This window comes from Carassius auratus, chromosome 50, assembly GCF_003368295.1.
Source record: "Carassius auratus strain Wakin chromosome 50, ASM336829v1, whole genome shotgun sequence".
NCBI classification, from domain to species: Eukaryota; Metazoa; Chordata; class Actinopteri; order Cypriniformes; family Cyprinidae; genus Carassius; species Carassius auratus.
The window spans coordinates 2,302,098-2,325,984 of NC_039292.1; the positions used below are offsets into that span (position 1 = coordinate 2,302,098).

Genomic DNA, 23,887 nt, shown 5'->3' on the forward strand with positions numbered 1-23,887 from the left:
TTGATTCTGAATATATTATTCAGGTGTTTTGTTATTTATTTCAGAAATCCTTGTGATATACAATATTCAGTTTGTGCTGGTCTGACTTAATCAAAATAGTGTTTTAAATTACTTTCTGTTTTACTTTGTGTTTGTATAGACCATAACGCATAAAAGTGCATTAAAGGGAACATTTAAAAAGTTACTTTTAACAGTAATGCATTGAGTCAGTTCGGAAGCTCGGAGCGCGAATCATTTGAGTCGGTTCGGGAGTTCGGAGCGGGTTCACGAATCATTATAGTCATTTTGGGGATCGCGAATCATTTGAGTCAGTTTGGGGATCGCGAATCATTTGAGTCATTTTGGGAGTTCGGAGCGGAATTCGCGAATCATTTAAGTCAGTTTGGGAGTTCGGAAACGGGATCGCGAATCATTGGAGTCATTTTGGGGATCGCGAATCACTGAGTCCGTTCGGGAGTTCGGAGCGGGTTCGCGAATAATTATAGTCAGTTTAGGGATCGCGAATCATTTGAGTCAGTTTGGGGATCGCGATTCATTTTAGTCATTTTGGGAGTTCGGAGCGGATTCGTGAATAATTTGAGTCAGTTTGGGAGTTCGGAGCGGGATCGCGAATCATTAGAGTCAGTTTTGGGATCGCGAATCATTGAGTTCGGAGTGTGAATCATTTGAATCAATTCGAGAGTTCGTAGCGGGTTCGCGAATCATTTGAGTCAGTTTGGGGTTCGCGAATCATATCTGTATATGGATAGGCCTTTTTAACTAATTTAGTAGCTAGTTCTAATTACGTTTTCCACGCGTGTTTAGGTGTGAAATGTGAAATCGTATTTTTTGTTTTAATGATGTGCATTTTAACAGTATCAGGGTCATTATACAAAAACGTGCCATTTTTTCCCCCCTCAGGAAAAATCTCTGTAAATCTTAATAAAACAGAAAACAAATAAAATATAATATACTTTAGTTACCATAATGTCTCATAATATAAGAATCAATTATTTTCTGTTTCTTTTGTTTTTAAAGGATTTTAATCACATTTTTGTGCAAAGCATCTTGAAGAAATGTTGAAAATGGCCCGTCCCTCAGTATGATTTTTCTACTTCTACTTACTATAGAGGCCAAAAAAGTTGTATAAAGCCTTAAGTGTCAGTCCATTAGTCATAATTAACATGTCAAATAAAATAAAAAACACACAACTTAAGTCGGATCCCTATAGGTTCTCGTCAACCCTGGTACTTTTTATGTAAACACCTCCTTAAAGATAATGGACTGTTCTAAAGGTTGCATCAGTTCGAGGAAGTGACATCATCTGACTTTCTTGAAGTTGATGGTAGAAGACAAGTAAGTGTTCTCTTCTTTTTAATGAATTTTCTTTGAGTTTATGTAATATCTGAAAGACAGGGACACGCTCATTGTGTCAGCCCTGTTACCAGAAAAGAATACTTTAAAAAGTGATTTGTACATATTTAAAAATATATGATAACATTTAAGCCTCTCATTAAGGCACGCAATTCATTCATTCAAGTTTATTTGTATAGCGCTTTTTACAATACAAATCGTTACAAAACAACAGAAAATTATGTTTCTACAATATTTAGTAGTAGCTTATGGTGGTGACTGTCAGTTTGTGCACGTTTGACTGGATTTTTTGAAAAATTAATACAAGACGTAGTCAGCCAGAAGATGAACATTATTAATTAATAATTATTATATGATGCAGTCACACTTGTAGCAATAATTGTTAGTTCTGTTTGTTGATTCAGGTTTAGCATCATCTGGGGTCCTCTGAGGGTCAGCATCATCTCTTCTCAGGTGTTCTGGATCAAGACTGGAGCTTGTGTAAATCCTAGTTACCCCGGGATGAAGATCCGGCAGAAACAGAGAAACAAATAGAGACATCAATGAATAAAAATGCACATTTGATCAGATGCAACTACACTCACAATTTAAGAGATACATTATTCGAATGCTTGGCGAAAGAGATGCATTTTTAATCTAGATTTAAACAGAGAGAGTGTGTCTGAACCCCGAACATTATCAGGAAGGCTATTCCAGAGTTTGGGAGCCAAATGTGAGAAAGTTCTACCTCCTTTAGTGGACTTTGCTATCCTAGGAGCTACCAAAAGTCCAGTGTTTTGTGACCTTAAGGAGCGTGATGGGTTGTAGCGTGGTAGAAGGCTAGTTAGGTACGCAGGAGCTAAACCATTTAGGGCCTTAGAGGTAAGTAATGATAATTTGTAACTGATACAGAATTTAATAGGTAGCCAGTGCAGAGACTGTAAAACTGGGGTAATATGATCATATTTTCTTGACCTGGTAAGGACTCTCGCTGCTGCATTTTGGACTACCTGTAGCTTGTTTATTGAAGAAGCAGGACAACCACCTAGAAGTGCATTACAATAGTCCAGTCTAGAGGTCATGAATGCATGAACTAACTTTTCTGCATCAGAAACAGATAACATGTTTCGTAGTTTGGCAATGTTTCTAAGATGGAAGAATGCAGTTTTTGTAACATTGGAAATATGATTTTCAAAAGACAAGTTGCTGTCTAATATAACACCCAGATTTCTGACTGTAGAGGAAATAACAGTACATCCGTCTAGTTGCAGATTGTGATCTACAAGATTCTGTTTAGTGTTTTTTGGTCCAATAATTAGTATCTCTGTCTTATCCAAATTTAATTGGAGAAAATTATTTGTCATCCAATCTTTTACAATTTTAACACACTCTGTTAGCTTAGATAATTGGGAAGTTTCATCTGGTCTCGTTGAGATATATAGCTGAGTATCATCAGCATAACAGTGGAAACTATTTCCGTATTTTCTAATAATATTACCAAGAGGCAACATGTATATTGAAAATAGAAGGGGACCTAGGACAGATCCTTGTGGCACTCCATATTTTACTGGTGATAAATGAGATGACTCCCCATTTAAGTAAACAAAATGGTAGCAATCGGACAGGTAGGATCTAAACCATCTTAGAGCCTGCCCTTGAATACCTGTATAGTTTTGTAATCGATCTATGAGTATGTCATGATGGTGTTGAACGCTGCACTAAGATCAAGTCAGACTAGAAATGAGATGCAGCCTTGGTCTGACGCAAGGAGCAGGTCATTTGTAATTTTAACAAGTGCAGTTTCTGTGCTATGGTGGGGCCTGAAACCTGACTGAAATTCTTCATACAGATCATTTTTATGCAGGAAGGTGCTCATTTGAGCAGACACAACTTTTTCTAAAATTTTAGACATAAATGGAAGATTTGAAATAGGCCTATAATTTGCCAGTAAACTAGGAACTAGTTTTGGTTTCTTAATGAGAGGCTTGATAACCGCCAGCTTGAATGGTTTTGGGACGTGACCTAAAGATAACGACGAGTTTATGATATTGAGAAGCGGTTCTTCGGCTACAGGTAACAGCTCTTTCAGTAATTTAGTGGGTACAGGATCTAATAAACATGTTGTTGGTTTAGATACAGTGATAAGTTTGTTTAGCTCTTCCTGTCCTATGGTTATAAAGCACTGCAGTTTATCTTTGGGTGTGATGGATGAAACTGAAGTGTTAGACGCTGTAGAATCTACATTCGCTATTGTATTTCTAATGTTATCTATTTTATCAGTGAAGAAATTCATAAAGTCATTACTAACGTTGGTGGAATATTTGAATCAGGTGGCGTCTGGTAATTTGTTAACTTAGCCACTGTGCTAAATAAAAACCTTGGATTGTTTTGGTTATTTTCTATGAGTTTGTGTATATGCTCTGCCCTAGCAGTTTTTAGAGCCTGTCTATAGCTGGACATACTGTTTTTCCATGCAATTCTAAAAACTTTCTCCATTTGCGTTCAAGACTACGAGTTTCTTTCTTGAGAGAGTGAGTATTACTGTTATACCATGGCACGTACAGTACGTTTTCTCTAACCTTTTTCAATTTGATCGGGGCAACAGCTTCTAATGTATTAGAGAAAATAGTGCCCATGTTGTCAGTCATTTCGTCTAATTCATGTGTATTTTTGGGTACAAATAGCAGTTGAGATAGATCAGGCAGGTTATTTGCGAATCTTTCTTTGGTGGCTGGAACAATAGTTCTGCCCAGACGGTATCGCTGCGACATATAGTTAATATCAGTTATACGCAGCATGCACGATACAAGGAAATGGAATTAAAAGAAAATATATATTGTAGACTACGACTAATGTAGTCCGTGCAGGGAATAGCATGTCGTCAAGGGCGTAACTTTGGGTCTACCATTGGGGGGGGGGGGGGGGTTAAACTCGCGGCATATTAATTAATTAATTTATTTATTTAATAATTTTCTTGTGTAAAAGGTAACAGGCTAATTTGCATAATTTAATTATGCACCCCCATCTGAAGGTTTATCCAGACTAGTTTACACCGCAATGGCTATAGATATTCCAAAAAGTATAATTAATGAGATAAATAAATGTATGTGTAATTTTTAATCATACACTAGATTTAATTATATCTCATGGAATCGATCTTACTGCTATAGATATTGTACCTCAAAGTGATGATGTTACAGACCATTTCCTTGTATCGTGCATGCTGCATATAACTGATATTAACTATATGTCTCAGCGATACCGTCTGGGCAGAACTATTGTTCCAGCCACCAAAGAAAGATTCGCAAATAACCTGCCTGATCTATCTCAACTGCTATTTGTACCCAAAAATACACATGAATTAGTCCCTCCCCAGGATGATGATGTCACAGTCAGAGTAGTACGCCTGTCCCACGAGCCCCGGACAAAACAACACACACAGTCTGACACTGATAATCACAGAGAGTTCTATATCATCTGAATGTAATGTTTTGCTACATTTCTATTTATTTTTTTAAATCGAGGAATCAGAGTTTTAAATGTTTTCATTTACGGTTAATAATCTCTGCTGCTGCTGTTACACTCACAGTCACGAACAGCTCGAATCATCTGGACTTTTTGAGTCAAATATTTTATTTTATATTATTTCTTAACATATCAGACCATATCTGCCTTCATTTTGCATGCATCTTGTTTATTCTCGCTTGTAAACTTTTTGTTGCTCTTTTTGTTGTTTTTGTTGTGTTGTTTTTTTTTATGCTCATTTGTAAGTCGCTTTGGATAACATTTATAAATGTAAATGTAAACTTATCAAATTATGGCTTCGTTTCCTTAAATGAATATCAAAATATTCAACTCAAATAAACACTTGTTTGATGCAGTATTAGAATTAGAATTTAATTTGGGGTCCTGAAATACCCTGAACACTGCACAGAGGTCACGATGAACATTGCTACAAAAATAAAATAAAAATTGAATCGCATCCTATTTTGTTTTAATTTTCCCTTACTAAATTATACAGTTACTGATGCTATGGACTGTGGGATTACTAACAGGCTATTAACAAAAATCTGTCTCTAAACCTCTTTTCTCTTTATTAAAAGTTGATCTAGACAAGTACATGATAGAATCAAATGTTTTGCAAATCCGCTCGAAAGGCCTGATCTCAAATGATTCGCGAAACGCGCTTGTCCCGATCTGAATCAATTTTTTGTGAACTCCGAAGCCCCGATCAAATGATTCGCGAATCGCGCTTCGGAGTCCCGATCTGAATCAAATGTTTTGCCAACTCCGAAGCCCCGATCAAATGATTCGCGAATCTCGCTTCGGAGTCCCGATCTGAATCAAATGTTTTGCCAACTCCGAAGCCCCGATCAAATGATTCGCGAATCGCGCTTCGGAGTCCCGATCTGAATCAAACGTTTTGCCAACTCCGAAGCCCCGATCAAATGATTCGCGAATCGCGCTTCGGAGTCCCGATCTGAATCAAATGTTTTGTGTACTCGCTCCGAAGCCCCGATCAAATGATTCGCGAATTGCGCTTCGGAGTCCCGATCTGAATCAAATGTTTTCCCAGATCTCAAGTTATTTTCTAGCACTATAGTGTTAATTCGCTTGCCGAAAAATGGCGGAAACCAAAAGTATTCAGATGTTTATAGTGTGCCTTTGTCTTCTAAAAAAAAAAAAAAAAAAAGTTTATATTTTGTATTTATAATTTCATTTTCCCACCGACGGAAAAAAAAAAGCGTTGAAATTGGGCTATAGGCGAGAGGAGGATGCGACCATTACTGTGAGGAAAGGTACGTGTGCTAAGCACTTCATGCAGGATGAGGTCCTTGTCCAACCGGAGTACGGTCGATCTCGCACCGTGGGCTGTGCCTTCCAGGTTTGCGTGGAAAAGTTGCGGAGACTTTAAATCACGCGTCAAAACGGGATGTTTGTTTGTCGAGATGGTGCAGGAGCACGATTACAACAGCCGTCCAGTCCCAGGTGAGTGTAATGTGTTAACTAAAACAATAACTTATATTAAAAGCTTATCGGCAACTATAGACATTAATCAAATATCATATGTTTTATTTGTGTTGTTAGATGTAACGTTATACATTTAATGTAGCACATGGTAGCAGTTATGCTAACAGTCGAGCGGGTTAGTGAAGCGGTGTTTTTTTTTACTTTTGCAATCATCCTTTTATTCTGCTCTCTTTCTTGCTTAAGTCACACAAAATTAACAAAGACAATTAAAGTTATCAATAAAATCCACAACAATGTAGGAAATACGAGCAGTTGAACAAACATCTGTTGTACAAGCAGAATTCAAATGATTTTATAATGGTTTGTAGGTTATTTAACTTTGAATTGATGTTCTAAGTAACTGGTATATTATTGCATAAATGTGATAGTAACTTTCCAAATGAATAAGTTGTTTTTATTAAAGTTTTATGTTTGACACAAAATAATACATGTATTGTTGTTTGCTTTATGTTAATTAAGTGCTCTTGGTGAGGCATGGGAAAAATAAAGGAGCTGGAAAAAACACCTGCTAGTGACGTCAACATCATCTACTCACCTGCTAGTGACATCATGCTCCTCCTCACCTGCTAGTGACATCAGCATCATCTACTCACCTGCTAGTGACGTCAGCATCATCTACACACCTGCTAGTGACATCAGCATCATCTACTCACCTGCTAGTGACATCAGGATCATCTACTCACCTGCTAGTGACATCAGCATCATCTACTCACCTGCTAGTGACATCAGCATCATCTACACACATGCTAGTGACGTCAGCATCATCTACACACCTGCTAGTGATGTCAGCATCATCTACACACCTGCTAGTGACGTCAGCATCATCTACACACCTGCTAGTGACGTCAGCATCATCTACACACCTGCTAGTGACGTCAGCATCATCTACTCACCTGCTAGTGACGTCAGCATCATCTACACACCTGCTAGTGACATCATGCTCCTCCTCACCTGCTAGTGACGTCAGCATCATCTACACACCTGCTAGTGACATCAGCATCATCTACACACCTGCTAGTGACGTCAACATCATCTACGCACCTGCTAGTGACGTCAGCATCATCTACACACCTGCTAGTGACATCATGCTCCTCCTCACCTGCTAGTGACATCAGCATCATCTACACACCTGCTAGTGACATCATGCTCCTCTTCACCTGCTAGTGACGTCAGCATCATCTACACACCTGCTAGTGACGTCAGCATCATCTACACACCTGCTAGTGGCATCAGCATCATCTACACACCTGCTAGTGACATCATGCACCTCTTCACCTGCTAGTGTCGTCAGCATCATCTACACACCTGCTAGTGACATCATGCACCTCTTCACCTGCTAGTGACGTCAGCATCATCTACACACCTGCTAGTGACGTCAGCATCATCTACACACCTGCTAGTGACATCAGCATCATCTACACACCTGCTAGTGACATCATGCACCTCTTCACCTGCTAGTGTCGTCAGCATCATCTACACACCTGCTAGTGACATCATGCACCTCTTCACCTGCTAGTGTCGTCAGCATCATCTACACACCTGCTAGTGACATCATGCACCTCTTCACCTGCTAGTGTCGTCAGCATCATCTACACACCTGCTAGTGACGTCAGCATCATCTACACACCTGCTAGTGACATCAGCATCATCTACACACCTGCTAGTGACATCATGCACCTCTTCACCTGCTAGTGACGTCAGTATCATCTACACACCTGCTAGTGACGTCAGCATCATCTACACACCTGCTAGTGACATCATGCACCTCTTCACCTGCTAGTGACGTCAGTATCATCTACACACCTGCTAGTGACGTCAGCATCATCTACACACCTGCTAGTGACATCATGCACCTCTTCACCTGCTAGTGACGTCAGTATCATCTACACACCTGCTAGTGACGTCAGCATCATCTACACACCTGCTAGTGACATCATGCACCTCTTCACCTGCTAGTGACGTCAGTATCATCTACACACCTGCTAGTGACGTCAGCATCATCTACACACCTGCTAGTGACATCATGCACCTCTTCACCTGCTAGTGATGTCAGCATCATCTACACACCTGCTAGTGAGATCATGCACCTCTTCACCTGCTAGTGACGTCAGCATCATCTAAACACCTGCTAGTGACGTCAGCATCATCTACACACCTGCTAGTGACGTCAGCATCATCTACACACCTGCTAATGACATCATGCTCCTCCTCACCTGCTAGTGACGTCAGCATCATCTACACACCTGCTAGTGACGTCAGCATCATCTACACACCTGCTAGTGACGTCAGCATCATCTACACACCTGCTAGTGACATCAGCATCATCTACACACCTGCTAGTGACGTCAGCATCATCTACACACCTGCTAGTGACGTCAGCATCATCTACACACCTGCTAGTGACGTCAGCATCATCTACACACCTGCTAGTGACGTCAGCATCATCTACACACCTGCTAGTGACGTCAGCATCATCTACACACCTGCTAGTGACGTCAGCATCATCTACACACCTGCTAGTGACGTCAGCATCATCTACTCACCTGCTAGTGACGTCAGCATCATCTACTCACCTGCTAGTGACGTCAGCATCATCTACACACATGCTAGTGACGTCAGCATCATCTACACACCTGCTAGTGACGTCAGCATCATCTACACACCTGCTAGTGACGTCAGCATCATCTACTCACCTGCTAGTGACGTCAGCATCATCTACACACCTGCTAGTGACATCAGCATCATCTACACACCTGCTAGTGACATCAGCATCATCTACACACATCAGTTGCCTATGTGTACTGTTTTTGAAGAAGCAAGATGGCGCCAGTGTGTTGGTCGGCTTGCCGTCAGCTCCGTCAACTTCTATGTTTGTTTGTATTGTCACTTATGGTATGTCGGTACTGTCCCGTTGTTGCTACTTACGCTTATTTACCCCATCGCTGAGTGCGTCCTTCGACTACCTTGCTGTATCTCTAACCGCAGGAAGCGTCGGAGGCGCCGAGGCAAACGTGGAGGCGTCCGGGTGAAGATCAGGAGAGGAGCGAGTGGTTCTCCTGTACAGTCAGGTCTTTGCCAGCTCTCTGAAGCCATCCTAGGTCAGAAGGATCTCTACCTGGCTCCACATTCATGGGATTTGAGGTACTCTTGTCACATACACATTACCCTGCATCATCGACCCCTTGTGTGACCTGATACTGAAGGCTTATTTTTATTAATGTTTTATATATTTATTGAATCTATGTGTTTATATTTTTATTGTCTTTTTAGCTATTCATTGTACAGCACGGTGGTCAGTTTTGCGCTGTGTGTAAATGTGCTTTATAAATTAAAATTACTTACTAGTGACATCAGCATCATCCACACACCTGCTAGTGACATCATGCTCATCTTCACCTGCTAGTGACTTGTCTGCTTTGTGATAAGCAAATTTTGCTAGCTTCTACTAAGTTTAAGCTTTTGTTACCTTCTCAGCCAGGGTTTTAACCAACATTATACATATAATCTTTCACATACTTCTCAGTGTGCTTTTTTTTGTTGCTGAATTTAATGCTTAGATTTTAGGGGGAAAATTTAAGTCAGAATTTTTTTTATAAAAATCAAACTCTTTACTTTTACTTATGATCTGCAATATCGTTTCAGATTCTGAACACATCAGAAATCACCAACCCTTCCTGACATATCTTACCAGTTTGAGGTAGGTATGTTCCAACAATATAACATAAATAACAATAAAATATAATTAATTGAAGCATATATGACATATTGGGGTAACTGTTTTTTCTTGTAATAGAACACTATAGAACTACATTCACTATAGAACAGGAACATCATTTGTTGGTAAATTTTTCTTGCCTATTTTCTTCCAAGCAAAAAATTAATGTATATCCCAAAGTAGAATTCATCAACTTTAGCTGTGATCTCTTTGTTTGTTGATTGTTGTAAGTTTGTAGAAAATAAGCAAAACATTGTTAAAGTACTACAAGGTTGGGGATTTCAAAACTTGACCAATACATATTTGAGTAAAATTGATTTTCAATTTCACCACAATGCAGTATATGGTTTTGTATAAAGTGTATAAAGACATTTTCAAATTTGTTTTAATTATATAATGCATTTTATCTACTAAATTTGTACATTTTGGGGCAAGTAAATAAAAAAAATACAGAGATTAAGAATGTTTATATTCCAGTTCATGTGTGCATTAAAAAAAACATCCAGCTTTCACTTTTGTTATTAAAAACATTTTTTGAATGATTGAGCAAACGATTAGGAATGACGCAGAATAATCATCATACATTTTGTTACTGCACAACAGATGCATTTTTGCAAAGTTATTAAACGACACATTTTATGTCAAATAAGAATATTATAAAACTGCTTCATTGTAGGCTCATTTGGTGCATAGTTCAGGTAAATCATTACGAAAATCACTACGTCACCGACAATCTCAGAAAGCGAATATTTCAGAACACCGGGCTCGGGCTTGCGCTCCGGTTTGCGATGTAAACGAGTGGTCATGTGATGTGTTTCGATTAGCGCGAGAAAGATGCGAAAATGGATGCTGAGTAGCAAGGTGTAACGGAGTCTTGCCTCTGGCGATTATGTTTTGGTTGCACCAGCAACTAAAGCAAAGTCTGAAGTGTGGAAAAGTTTTGAGCATGTTTATGGGCTTTTTAAAAAGCTGTCAATCAAAATGTACTTGTTGGGCTCAGGCCGAAACCTGTCGGGCCTAACTTTTAATGCCCGATTACAGCTCTAACCGGTACGCTAAAAGCACGTTCTGGGCGCACGGAGAGGTGGCGGTGAGTAGGCTACCGGTGCGTACCGGCCCACTTAAAGCACTGTTACCTACTAAGAAATAGTAACTAGTTACAGTTACTAGTTACTTAATTAAAAAGGTAACTAAATTACTTGATCACTTACACCAAAAAGTAATGCATTACTGTTAAAAGTAGCTTTTTAGTTACTTTTTTAAAGAACTTTCTTTAATGTTCCCATTAATGCGCTTTTATGCGTTATGGTCTATACAAACACAAAGTAAAACAAAGTAATTTTAAACACTATTTTGATTGAGGCAGACCAGCATAAACTGAATATTGTATATCACAAGGATTTCTGAAATAAATAACAAAACACCTGAATAATATATTCAGAATCAAAAACTAAAGTAAAGTGGCTTCTGCATCATAAAAGCTGTTGTGGTGAGCCCTTAAAAATGTTCCTTTCACAGCTTAAGCATGAAAACTATCAACAATGGACAACATAACCCAGAACATTTTGAAATAAATAAATGAAAGCAATCTGAATTATTCAGAATCTATCTCGAGAAACATACATTCTTCTGAACTTTCTGTTCATCTGTGAATCCTGATTGTTCATGTGAATCATATATTATATTATATTATATTATATTATATTATATTATATTATATTATATTATCTGTATATTCAGGCGGCTCTCTACAGACTGAGCGGGGACTGGAACCCGCTGCACATCGACCCCAGCTTCGCTGCGATGGGAGGTAAACACTCTTTAACAGGAAGATTAAAATATATAGATTAATATGCAGAGTCAACCAATGGGGTGAGTTTGTAGGCGGGACTATCCGTTTGACCGACCAATAACAGATCAGTCTGGAGACACAGAATTACCAACTTGTGTTTGAAGCTGTATCTTGAGCTGATCCTCAGGGTTCGAGTCTCCCATCCTGCACGGCCTGTGTTCGTTTGGCTTCTCCGCTCGGCACGTTCTGAAGCAGTACGCCGCTAACCACGTGTCCAGATACAAGGCCATCAAGACTTTAACGACTGGGAATAAAACATGTTTAAAGCATGAAGAAGTCTGTTAGAATGAGCCTCAAAACAATAAATGAGCCATTTATATTTATATGATATGGTTTAGTTTCACACCAGCAGCACTGTTCTACAGCCGAGAAACACACAGCGGTGATTCATTACTGAATGAATTTACAGCTTTGAACGAATCAAGTGAGTTAGTGATTCAGTGACTCGTTCATTACGGAATCATTGCTGAGTGATTTAATGACTCGCTGCCACCTACTGGCGCAGTTTCATATTTAAAGTATCATTTCAATATTATTTATAATTGTTATTATTTATGCAAAGGTTAATATAAAAATTGATTTGTAAATATTCATTCTGTAATGTCTATTCAATGCTTTTCTCATTTATCACAATAATAGTGATGTTTATTCTCCGTCCAAATTGATTGCACATCATCTAATTAATGAATTTCTGTTAATAACCCTGATCTGTGCTTCAGGTGCGTTTCGTGGGGCCGGTGTATCCGGGACAGTCTCTGCAGACGGAGATGTGGAAGGAAGGGAACAGGATTCACATCCAGTGCAAATTTCCGAAGCGTTCAGTGTGTGTGTGTGTGTGTGTGTTTAGTCCTTTTGTGTGTGTTCAGCGCTGATCTGTTCTGGCTCTAGGTGAAGGAGAGCGGAGACGTGGTGCTGTCTGGAGCGTATATAGATCTGCAGACGGATGTGTCATACATCTCTGAGATAGCACGCAGGATCAGAGACAACGTTCAGGAGCTGGTGAAGAAGATCAACGCTGTTCGATCAGCAAAGACGACAGAACCATCCGAGAGTGGAGTGAACCAGACACTGCAGAATATCATTCATTCTCTTCACACAAGCAAAGATATCTTAGCCTGACTACGTCAGACTTCCTACTTCCGCTCAATTTCATTTCGCTTCTGTACTTCTGTCTACGAAGCAAAGTGAAGTAGCAGAGTCTGGTATTACCTGGGCTGCGTTCAGCCCCGACAAAACGTTGCACAACGTTTTTTAAACAGAAACGGTGATGCGTTGAACTCACTGTTCTGATGACGCAAGAGTTGAAACTATGGCAGCTGAGAAGGCTATTCTTTGTGTTCTTTGTGAAGAATTTTCGGAGCCTGATGAAGTCGGTATAAATATGCGTTTAATGCTACAAAATATGCCCGATGTTACAGTTACTGCACTAGCCTGTCCCAAAGAGATTGCTGAAGCTGAAATGGAAGCACACATCTTACCTAATTGAGACTAAAACACATCTTTTTAGCTTCACATACTGACTTTATTTGTAGTTCGTACGGTTTTAATACCCTGTATTTTCTTATTTTTACGAAAAGCACTTAATTACCATTGTTTATTTCTATACCAAATGTCATACACTTACAATGTAGCTAAAAATATAAACAACTACATCATGTTGATATCCTATATTTTTACAATAAAACTTATGACAAACATGTCTTCTAATATCCTCAATTGTTGCGTATACCAAGCTGCAATGAACACATTTGTACATTATTTTCCTTGAAGCCATTGTGCGAGTTCACTTTAATACCGCGTGCTTTATATACATGCTGCTGCTGATTGGACTGCAGTTCTGACACGCCCACCAAACAAGAGAAAACGCATCTCAAACATAGACAGTAAAAGAAATGGACACAGCGACCCCATTGGAACTCAATTGAGACAAGTGAAGCCCATTTTTAGCCTTTTTTAGCACTTCCGTTTCTGACGCGCAGACTCAAACGAAGCTTGACGACGTCAGCAACCTGTCTGACAGATGTAAATCTTCTAGTAGCTGTGCGTGCAAACTGCCATCATTAATCTTGCAGAGACGGCGAGCTTGAGCGGGGAGTTCTTTGTCGTGAGTGAGCAGGAGTAAGTATTCTGATTAATTATTTTGTATAGTATTTTAAAATGTAACGCCAGTACGCCATATTAAGTTAATTGCCTGCGAGCTTCTCCTCCTGTCTGTACGGTAATGCGACAGAGAGTCAAGTGGTTATGACGCAATCGTTAGCCTATTTTTTACAAAAACTGTTTATATATTGTTGCGTATCTTCAGAAATAAATAATGGACAAATGGAGTCTTTAAACGCCTCAGATGTTAAGTTATTCGCTGTTAAAGTGATGCCAAAATGAATGGGAGTCAATGGGAATGCTAACGCAAGTGAAGTTCTGTTAAAGGATGGCAGCCCCCACCCGACTTCAACTTCCGGTCGAGTTCCTTGCCCCCTGATCTCAAACCCCGTTTTCAGGAAACATGACGTTCAACCTGGAAACCGTAGCAAAATGTTGCGCACCGTTTTGAACTTGAACATGCCCCAGGCTAAAGATATCTGCCAAAGGGGCCAGGAATATAATTAACTATTAAGAGAATATATTTTTCTTACCATATTTGCAGATATTTTTGCAACAAAATAGTTTTTTTCTGTCCTATCACACAGTCTCATGTGTTTTATGATGCACATTTAAGTGTTTCTATCGTCGTTTATGTGCATGTTTTCTTACCAGATATGAAATGTATCCTACTTTGTTGAATGAATACGTTTTTTATGCACATTTTTCGAATTTGTATTAGTTTCCATCAGGTGTTTCTTATTCATTTATTTTTATTTGATATCCCAAAACGTGCATAAAAATTGGTGGATGGAAACATTGTAAGACTGCAAACAATCCTCTTACTCAGTGTTTGTGTCTTGTGTTCTTGTATAAATACCTGAACATTCTTGAAACAAGATGCATTTACTGTACAAGTAACATCTTTTTTTTTTTTTTTTTTTTTTTTTTTTTTAATGATCAAAATGTTAGTTTTGGCTTAAAACGAGCAGAAATATCTGCCAATGAGGAAAGAAAAATAATCTTGTTTTGAATTCAGATTCTTTTTCTTACATCATTGGTAAATATTTTAGCATGTTTTAAGCAAAAACTTACACAATATGGTTTTGTTGTTGTTGTTGTTGTTTTAAGTCATTTTACTTGTACAGTAAATTCATCCTGATTCAAGAATGTTTAGATATTTATGTTAATGCTGTCAAACGGTTAATTACATTCAAAATAAGTTTTTGTTTATGTGCGTTTACCGTGTATATTTATTATGCATATATAAATGCACACACATACGTATACATTTAAGAAAAATTTTGTTTTATATACTATTTATAAATAATATGAATATACATATATATGCATGTAAATATTTTAAAATATATACAGGCATGTGTGTGTATTTATATATACATAATAAATATACATGGTATACACATAAACAAAAACTTCAGACATTTCTAATAAAGTTGATACTAATGCTAATACTGCACTCATGTTTATAATAAAAGATGACATAATCACTCATTTAAAAAAACTTTTGAACCCAGCAAAGAAATAATGGATGTTGCATTAAGTAATTTATTTTCTCATTACACACAGTCAAGTATATTACAGATCTCTTCATACTCATAAAATTAGATTCATTGGCGTATATATTCAGATTTGAGAGGTTAAAGGACAGAGAGCATGATCACTATACAGCGGATTCCTCACTGCTTCCTCACATCAGCAATAATCTGGGGAAGAAACAATGATTACACTCTGTATAGTGCTAATATATGAACATCATGAAACCAAGACATTTGCAGGAGATGCATAATGACCTCAGATATTAATTTTTATTATCTACTCAATATATTAATTTTTAGATCTTTATTGGTTAATTCTTAAAATGGGGGAAATTCTGCCAAAGGTGAAAACTATTGTTTTTCTTAACCGCTGACAGATATTTGTTCTTGTTTTAAACATGAACTCATTTATATTTCAGTAAACGTTTCTCGATTTAAGGATGTTCAGATATTTGATCTGGAAAACAAGATGAGGGCATCATTCTCTGCGGTGAAGAAGAACACCATGACCTTCATCAAATTAAAATCTCTCGTGTTTGTGTCCGAGTCGAACGGTGGCAGGTAAAAGAAAAGAGTAAAAAAAAAACCCTGTCCCGGACAAAACAACACACACAGTCTGACACTGATAATCACAGAGAGTTCTATATCATCTGATTGTTATGTTTTGCTACATTTCTATTTTTTTTTTTTTAAATCGAGGAATCAGAGTTTTAAATGTTTTCATTTACGGTTAATAATCTCTGCTGCTGCTGTTACACTCACAGTCACGAACAGCTTGAATCATCTGGACTTTTTGAGTCAAATATTTTATTTTATATTATTTTTTTAACATATCAGACAATGACTGCCTTCATTTTGCATGCATCTTATTTATTTTCGCTTATAAACTTTTTTTTTTTGCTCTTTTTGTTTTTGTTGTTTTTTGTTGTTTTTTTTTATCCTCATTTGTAAGTCGCTTTGGATAAAATCGTCTGCTAAATGAATAAATGTAAACTTATCAAATTATGGCTTCGTTTCCTTACATGAATATCGAAATATTCAACTCAAATAAACACTTCTAAGATGCAGTATTAGAATTAGAATTTAATTTGGGGTCCTGAAATACCCTGAACACTGCACAGAGGAAGATGACCATTGCTACAAAAATAAAATAAAAATTGAAACTCATCCTATTTTGTTTTAATTAATTATTAACAAATATCTGTCTCTAAACCTCTTTTCTCTTTTATTAAAAGTTGATTTAGACAAGTACATGATAGAATCAAATATTTAGCAAATCCACTCGAAAGGCCTGATCTCAAATGATTCGCTAAATGCGCTTCGGAGTCCCGATCTGAATCAAATGTTTTGCTAACTCGCTCTGAAGCCCCGATCAAATGATTCGTGAACCAAGAGCCGATCAGTCGAGAATTTCTTTGCTGGGACATGGTTGCAATGAACCCTCTTTTGAGTAAGTATTGATATATTGGGACATTCACAGCATTGGTTTTTAAATCATCTTGTATATTAAGGATTGTAAGACGTTGTTTGATATTAGGATAACTTTAACATGTTCACTCATAGATAATGGTTTAGTGCTAGCTTCTAGCTAGCTATGCATTATTAAGTTTGCATTTTTGTAATATTGGTCTCGTGTGTGTAACGTTATCTGCCTCTTATAATGAAAATTAAACTTCAGCATTTTAATCACTGTTTGAGTTGGTTCAGACAAGGCCGCCTGCTTGAATATCAAAAAAGTGTGGGCTTATCTGCTAATGTTAGCTACCGTCTATTAGCTTGAAACCATCCAGCATTGATTGAACATCACCACTAATTTTAAACAGTTTAACAACAAAACAACAAAACAAAACATCATGAAACCAAGACATTTGCAGGAGATGCATAATGACCTCAGATATACATTTCTATTATCTACTCAATATATTATTTTTTAGATTTTTATTGGTTAATTCTTAAAACAGGGAAAAAATTATGCCAAAGGTGAAAACTCTTGTTTTTCAAACAATCAAATCCTGCGATCATTTACTCTTCCTCAGCTTGAACAAGTGATTTTTTTTCTGCTGAACACTAAAGATGATGTTTTTTTGAGATCGAACAGTTGACGGCACCCATTGACTTCTATGCTACAGGAAGAAATACTATGGAAGTGAATGGGTAACGTCAACCGTTTGGTGTTTAAAGCATAATCTTTTTAGCATTCAGCAGAAGACAGAAACTCGTACAAAAAATATATAATTTGTACATTTTATTTAAAAAAAATAAATATGTAAAATAAGCACACACAGTTAAACTTTTATTCCTAACTAGTAACTCCCAAAGCAACCAACTATGTGTCATTGTTGTTAAGTAAGACTGAAACTACTAAAAACAGTTTTCTGTAATTAAAATAAAGCTAAAGTAAAATTATATAGATAAATCGTGTAAGCTACTACTAAATATTGTAGAAACTTAATTTTCTGTAGAGCTTCTTTGCAATAATTTGTAAAGTAAAAAGCACTATAAATTAATTGAAAACAGTATACTAAAATTAAAGTAACTTTTTAGAAAATTTGAAATGCTAAAATGATTAAAACTGACATTTAAAAAAAAATGGCTAAAAAAAATAATAAAACTAATTCCTAAACCTCAAACTGCAACCATGAGGTTAAAAGCTATCCTATGTGTCACTCTGAGTAAGTGCTGTAACAGTTTATAAAGACTTTGATGTTGTTTGGACGCCAGAACGCCGCGCGCGCGTGTGTTTGTGTCCACCTGGATGTTCCCGTGTTTGGCTCCTGGATGATCTGAATCCTCTCAAAGTCCCTCCCCAGGATGATGATGTCACAGTCAGAGTAGTACGCCTGTCCCACGAGCCCCGGACAAAACAACACACACAGTCTGACACTGATAATCACAGAGAGTTCTATATATCATCTGAATGTAATGTTTTGCTACATTTCTATTTTTTTTTTTTTTTTTTTTTTTTAATTGTTGTTTTTGTTGTGTGTTTTTTTTAATCCTCATTTGTAAGTCGCTTTGGATAAAATCGTCTGCTAAATGAATAAATGTAAACTTATCAAATTATGGCTTCGTTTCCTTACATGAATATCGAAATATTCAACTCAAATAAACACTTCTATGATGCAGTATTAGAATTAGAATTTAATTTGGGGTCCTGAAATACCCTGAACACTGCACAGAGGAAGATGACCATTGCTACAAAAATAAAATAACAATTGAAACTCATCCTATTTTGTTTTAATTAATTATTAACAAATATCTGTCTCTAAACCTCTTTTCTCTTTTATTAAAACTTGATTTAGACAAGTACATGATAGAATCAAATATTTAGCAAATCCACTCGAAAGGCCTGATCTCAAATGATTCGCTAAATGCGCTTCGGAGTCCCGATCTGAATCAAATGTTTTGAACTTGCTCCGAAGCCCCGATCAAATGATTCGAGAAACGCGCTTCGGAGTCCCGATCTGAATGTTTCGCCAAACGCGCTTCAGAGTCCAGATCTGAATCACATGTTTTGAACTCGCTCCGAAGCCCCGATCTGAATGATTCGCCAAATGCGCTTCGGAGTCCCGATCTGAATGATTCGCCAAACGCGCCTCGGAGTCCCGATCTGAATCAAATGTTTTGCTAACTAGCTCCGAAGCACCGATCTGAATCAAATGTTTTGCTAACTCGCTCCGAAGCCCCGATCAAATGATTCGCGAAACGCGCTTTGGAGTCCCGATCTGAATCAAATGTTTTGCTAACTCGCTCTGAAGCCCCGATCAAATGATTCGAGAAACACGCTTTGGAGTGCCGATCTGAATCAAATGTTTTGCTAACTAGCTCTGAAGCCCCGATCAAATGATTCGAGAAACACGCTTCGGAGTGCCGATCTGAATCAAATGTTTTGCTAACTCGCTCTGAAGCCCCGATCTGAATGATTCGCCAAACGCGCCTCGGAGTCCCGATCTGAATCAAATGTTTTGCTAACTAGCTCCGAAGCACCGATCTGAATCAAATGTTTTGCTAACTCGCTCCGAAGCCCCGATCAAATGATTCGCGAAACGCGCTTCGGAGTCCCGATCTGAATCAAATGTTTTGCTAACTCGCTCTGAAGCCCCGATCAAATGATTCGAGAAACACGCTTCGGAGTGCCGATCTGAATCAAATGTTTTGCTAACTCGCTCTGAAGCCCCGATCTGAATGATTCGCCAAACGCGCTTCGGAGTCCCGATCTGAATCAAATGTTTTGCGAACTCGCTCTGAAGCCCCGATCAAATGATTCGTGAACCAAGAGCCGATCAGTCCAGAATTTCTTTGCTGGGACATGGTTGCGATGAACCCTCTTTTGAGTAAGTATTGATTTATTGATATATTGCAACATTCACAGCATTGGTTTTAAATCATCTTGTATATTAATGATTGTAAGACAAGTTGTTTGATATTAGGATAACTTTAACATGTTCACTCATAGATAATGGTTTAGTGCTAGCTTCTAGCTAGCTATGTATTATTAAGTTTGCATTTTTGTAATATTGGTCTCGTGGGTGTACGTTATCTGCCTCTTATAATGAAAATTAAACTTCAGCATTTTAATCACTGTTTGAGTTGGTTCAGACAAGGCCGCCTGTTTGAATATCAAAAAAGTGCGGGCTTATCTGCTAATGTTAGCTACCGTCTATTAGCTTGAAACCATCCAGCATTGATTGAACATCACCGCTAATTTTAAACAGTTTAACAACAAAACAAAACATCATGAAACCAAGACATTTGCAGGAGATGCATAATGACCTCAGATATTAATTTCTATTATCTACTCAATATATTATTTTTTAGATTTTTATTGGTTAATTCTTAAAACAGGGAAAAAATTATGCCAAAGGTGCAAACTATTGTTTTTCAAACAATCAAATCCTGCGATCGTTTACTCTTCCTCAGCCTGAACAAGTGTTTTTTTTCTGCTGAACACTAAAGATGATGTTTTTTTGAGAGCGAACAGTTGACGGCACCCATTGACTTCTATGCTACAGGAAGAAATACTATGGAAGTGAATGGGTACAATCAACCGTTTGGTGTTTAAAGCATAATCTTTTTAGCATTCAGCAGAAGACAGAAACTCGTACAAAAAATATATAATTTTTACATTTTATTAAAAAAAATAAATATGTAAAATAAGCACACACAGTTAAACTTTTATTCCTAAGTAGTAACTCCCAAAGCAACCAACTATGTGTCATTGTTGTTAAGTAAGACTGAAACTACTAACAGTTTTCTGTAATTGAAATAAAGCTAAAGTAAAATTATATAGATAAATAGTGTAAGCTACTACTAAATATTGTAGAAACTTAATTTTCTGTAAAGTTGCTTTGCAATGATTTGTAAAGTAAAAAGCACTATGAATTAAATGAAAACATTATACTAAAATTAAAGTAACTTTTTAGAAAATTTGAAATGCTAAAATGATTAAAACTGACATTTAAAAAAATTGGCTAAAAAATAATGGCTAAAAAAATAAATAAAACTAATTCCTAAACCTCAAACTGCAACCATGAGGCTAAAAGCTATGCTATGTGTCACTCTGAGTAAGTGCTGTAACAGTTTATAAAGACCTTGATGTTGTTTGGACGCCAGAACACGCGCGCGTGTGTGTGTGTCCACCTGGATGTTCCCGTGTTTGGCTCCTGGATGATCTGAATCCTCTCAAAGTCCCTCCCCAGGATGATGATGTCACAGTCAGAGTAGTACGCCTGTCCCACGAGCCCCGGACAAAACAACACACACAGTCTGACACTGATAATCACAGAGAGTTCTATATCATCTGAATGTAATGTTTTGCTACATTTCTATTTTTTTTTTTTTAAATCGAGGAATCAGAGTTTTAAATGTTTTCATTTACGGTTAATAATCTCTGCTGCTGCTGTTACACTCACAGTCACGAACAGCTTGAATCATCTGGACTTTTTAAGTCAAATATTTTATTTTATATTATTTTTTTAACATATCAGACAATGACTGCCTTCATTTTGCATGCATCTTATTTATTTTCGCTTATAAACTTTTTTTTTTGCTCTTTTTGTTTTTGTTGTGTGTTTTTTTTTATCCTCATTTGTAAGTCGCTTTGGATAAAATCGTCTGCTAAATGAATAAATGTAAATGTAAACTTATCAAATTATGGCTTCGTTTCCTTACATGAATATCGAAATATTCAACTCAAATAAACACTTCTATGATGCAGTATTAGAATTAGAATTTAATTTGGGGTCCTGAAATACCCTGAACACTGCACAGTGGAAGATGACCATTGCTACAAAAATAAAATAAAAATTGAAACTCATCCTATTTTGTTTTAATCAATTATTAACAAATATCTGTCTCTAAACCTCTTTTCTCTTTTATTAAAAGTTGATTTAGACAAGTACATGATAGAATCAAATGTTTTGCAAATCCACTCGAAAGGCCTGATCTCAAATGATTCGCTAAATGCGCTTCGGAGTCCCGATCTGAATGATTCGCCAAACGCGCTTCGGAGTCCCGATCTGAATGATTCGCCAAACACGCTTTGGAGTCCCGATCTGAATCAAATGTTTTGAACTCGCTCCGAAGCCCCGATCAAATGATTCGAGAAACGCGCTTCGGAGTCCCGATCTGAATGATTCGCCAAACGCGCTTTGGAGTCCAGATCTGAATCACATGTTTTGAACTCGCTCTGAAGCCCCGATCAAATGATTCCTGAACCAAGAGCCGATCAGTCGAGAATTTCTTTGCTGGGACATGGTTGCAATGAACCCTCTTTTGAGTAAGTATTGATTTATTGATATATTGTGACATTCACAGCATTGGTTTTAAATCATCTTGTATATTAATGATTGTAAGACAAGTTGTTTGATATTAGGATAACTTTAACATGTTCACTCATAGATAATGGTTTAGTGCTAGCTTCTAGCTAGCTATGCATTATTAAGTTTGCATTTTTGTAATATTGGTCTCGTGTGTGTGACGTTATCTGCCTCTTATAATGAAAATTAAACTTCAGCATTTTAATCACTGTTTGAGATGGTTCAGACAAGGCCGCCTGCTCCAATATCAAAAAAGTGCGGGCTTATCTGCTAATGTTAGCTACCGTCTATTAGCTTGAAACCATCCAGCATTGATTGAACATCACCGCTAATTTTAAACAGTTTAACAACAAAACAACAAAACAAAACATCATGAAACCAAGACATTTGCAGGAGATGCATAATGACCTCAGATATAAATTTCTATTATCTACTCAATATATTATTTTTTAGATTTTTATTGGTTAATTCTTAAAACGGGGAAAAAATTATGCCAAAGGTGCAAACTATTGTTTTTCAAACAATCAAATCCTGCGATCATTTACTCTTCCTCAGCCTGAACAAGTGTTTTTTTTCTGCTGAACACTAAAGATGATGTTTTTTTGAGAGCGAACAGTTGACGGCACCCATTGACTTCTATGCTACAGGAAGAAATACTATGGAAGTGAATGGGTACAATCAACCGTTTGGTGTTTAAAGCATAATCTTTTTAGCATTCAGCAGAAGACAGAAACTCGTACAAAAAATATATAATTTTTACATTTTATTTAAAAAATTAAATATGTAAAATAAGCACACACAGTTAAACTTTTATTCCTAAGTAGTAACTCCCAAAGCAACCAACTATGTGTCATTGTTGTTAAATAAGACTGAAACTACTAAAAACAGTTTTCTGTAATTGAAATAAAGCTAAAGTAAAATTATATAGATAAATCGTGTAAGCTACTACTAAATATTGTAGAAACTTAATTTTCTGTAAAGTTGCTTTGCAATGATTTGTAAAGTAAAAAGCACTATAAATTAAATGAAAACATTATACTAAAATTAAAGTAACTTTTTAGAAAATTTGAAATGCTAAAATGAATAAAACTGACATTTAAAAAAATTGGCTAAAAAATAATGGCTAAAAAAATAAATAAAACTAATTCCTAAACCTCAAACTGCAACCATGAGGCTAAAAGCTATGCTATGTGTCACTCTGAGTAAGTGCTGTAACAGTTTATAAAGACCTTGATGTTGTTTGGACGCCAGAACGCACGCGCGCGCGCGTGTGTGTGTTTGTGTGTGTGTGTCCACCTGGATGTTCCCGTGTTTGGCTCCTGGATGATCTGAATCCTCTCAAAGTCCCTCCCCAGGATGATGATGTCACAGCCAGAGTAGTACGCCTGTCCCACGAGCCCCGGACAAAACAACACACACAGTCTGACACTGATAATCACAGAGAGTTCTATATATCATCTGAATGTAATGTTTTGCTACATTTCTATTTATTTTTTTGAAT

At 37.2% G+C, this 23,887-nt stretch overlaps 1 protein-coding gene and 1 long non-coding RNA gene across 10 annotated transcripts in view; both read left to right on the forward strand.

Moving 5' to 3' along the window:
- Positions 1-23,887, forward strand: part of LOC113066589 (neogenin-like) — a 1,074,835-nt gene that overhangs the window by 988,457 nt on the left and 62,491 nt on the right. The window lies entirely within an intron of this gene.
- LOC113066620 (uncharacterized) lies at positions 9,074-12,326 on the forward strand. Of its 2 annotated transcripts, XR_003279199.1 has the most exons (5): positions 9,074-9,255; positions 9,349-9,504; positions 10,006-10,060; positions 11,819-11,888; positions 12,058-12,326. It is a non-coding gene; the product is annotated as an uncharacterized LOC113066620 (long non-coding RNA). The 2 variants fall into 2 exon arrangements; XR_003279198.1 differs by having other exon boundaries at positions 9,074-9,504.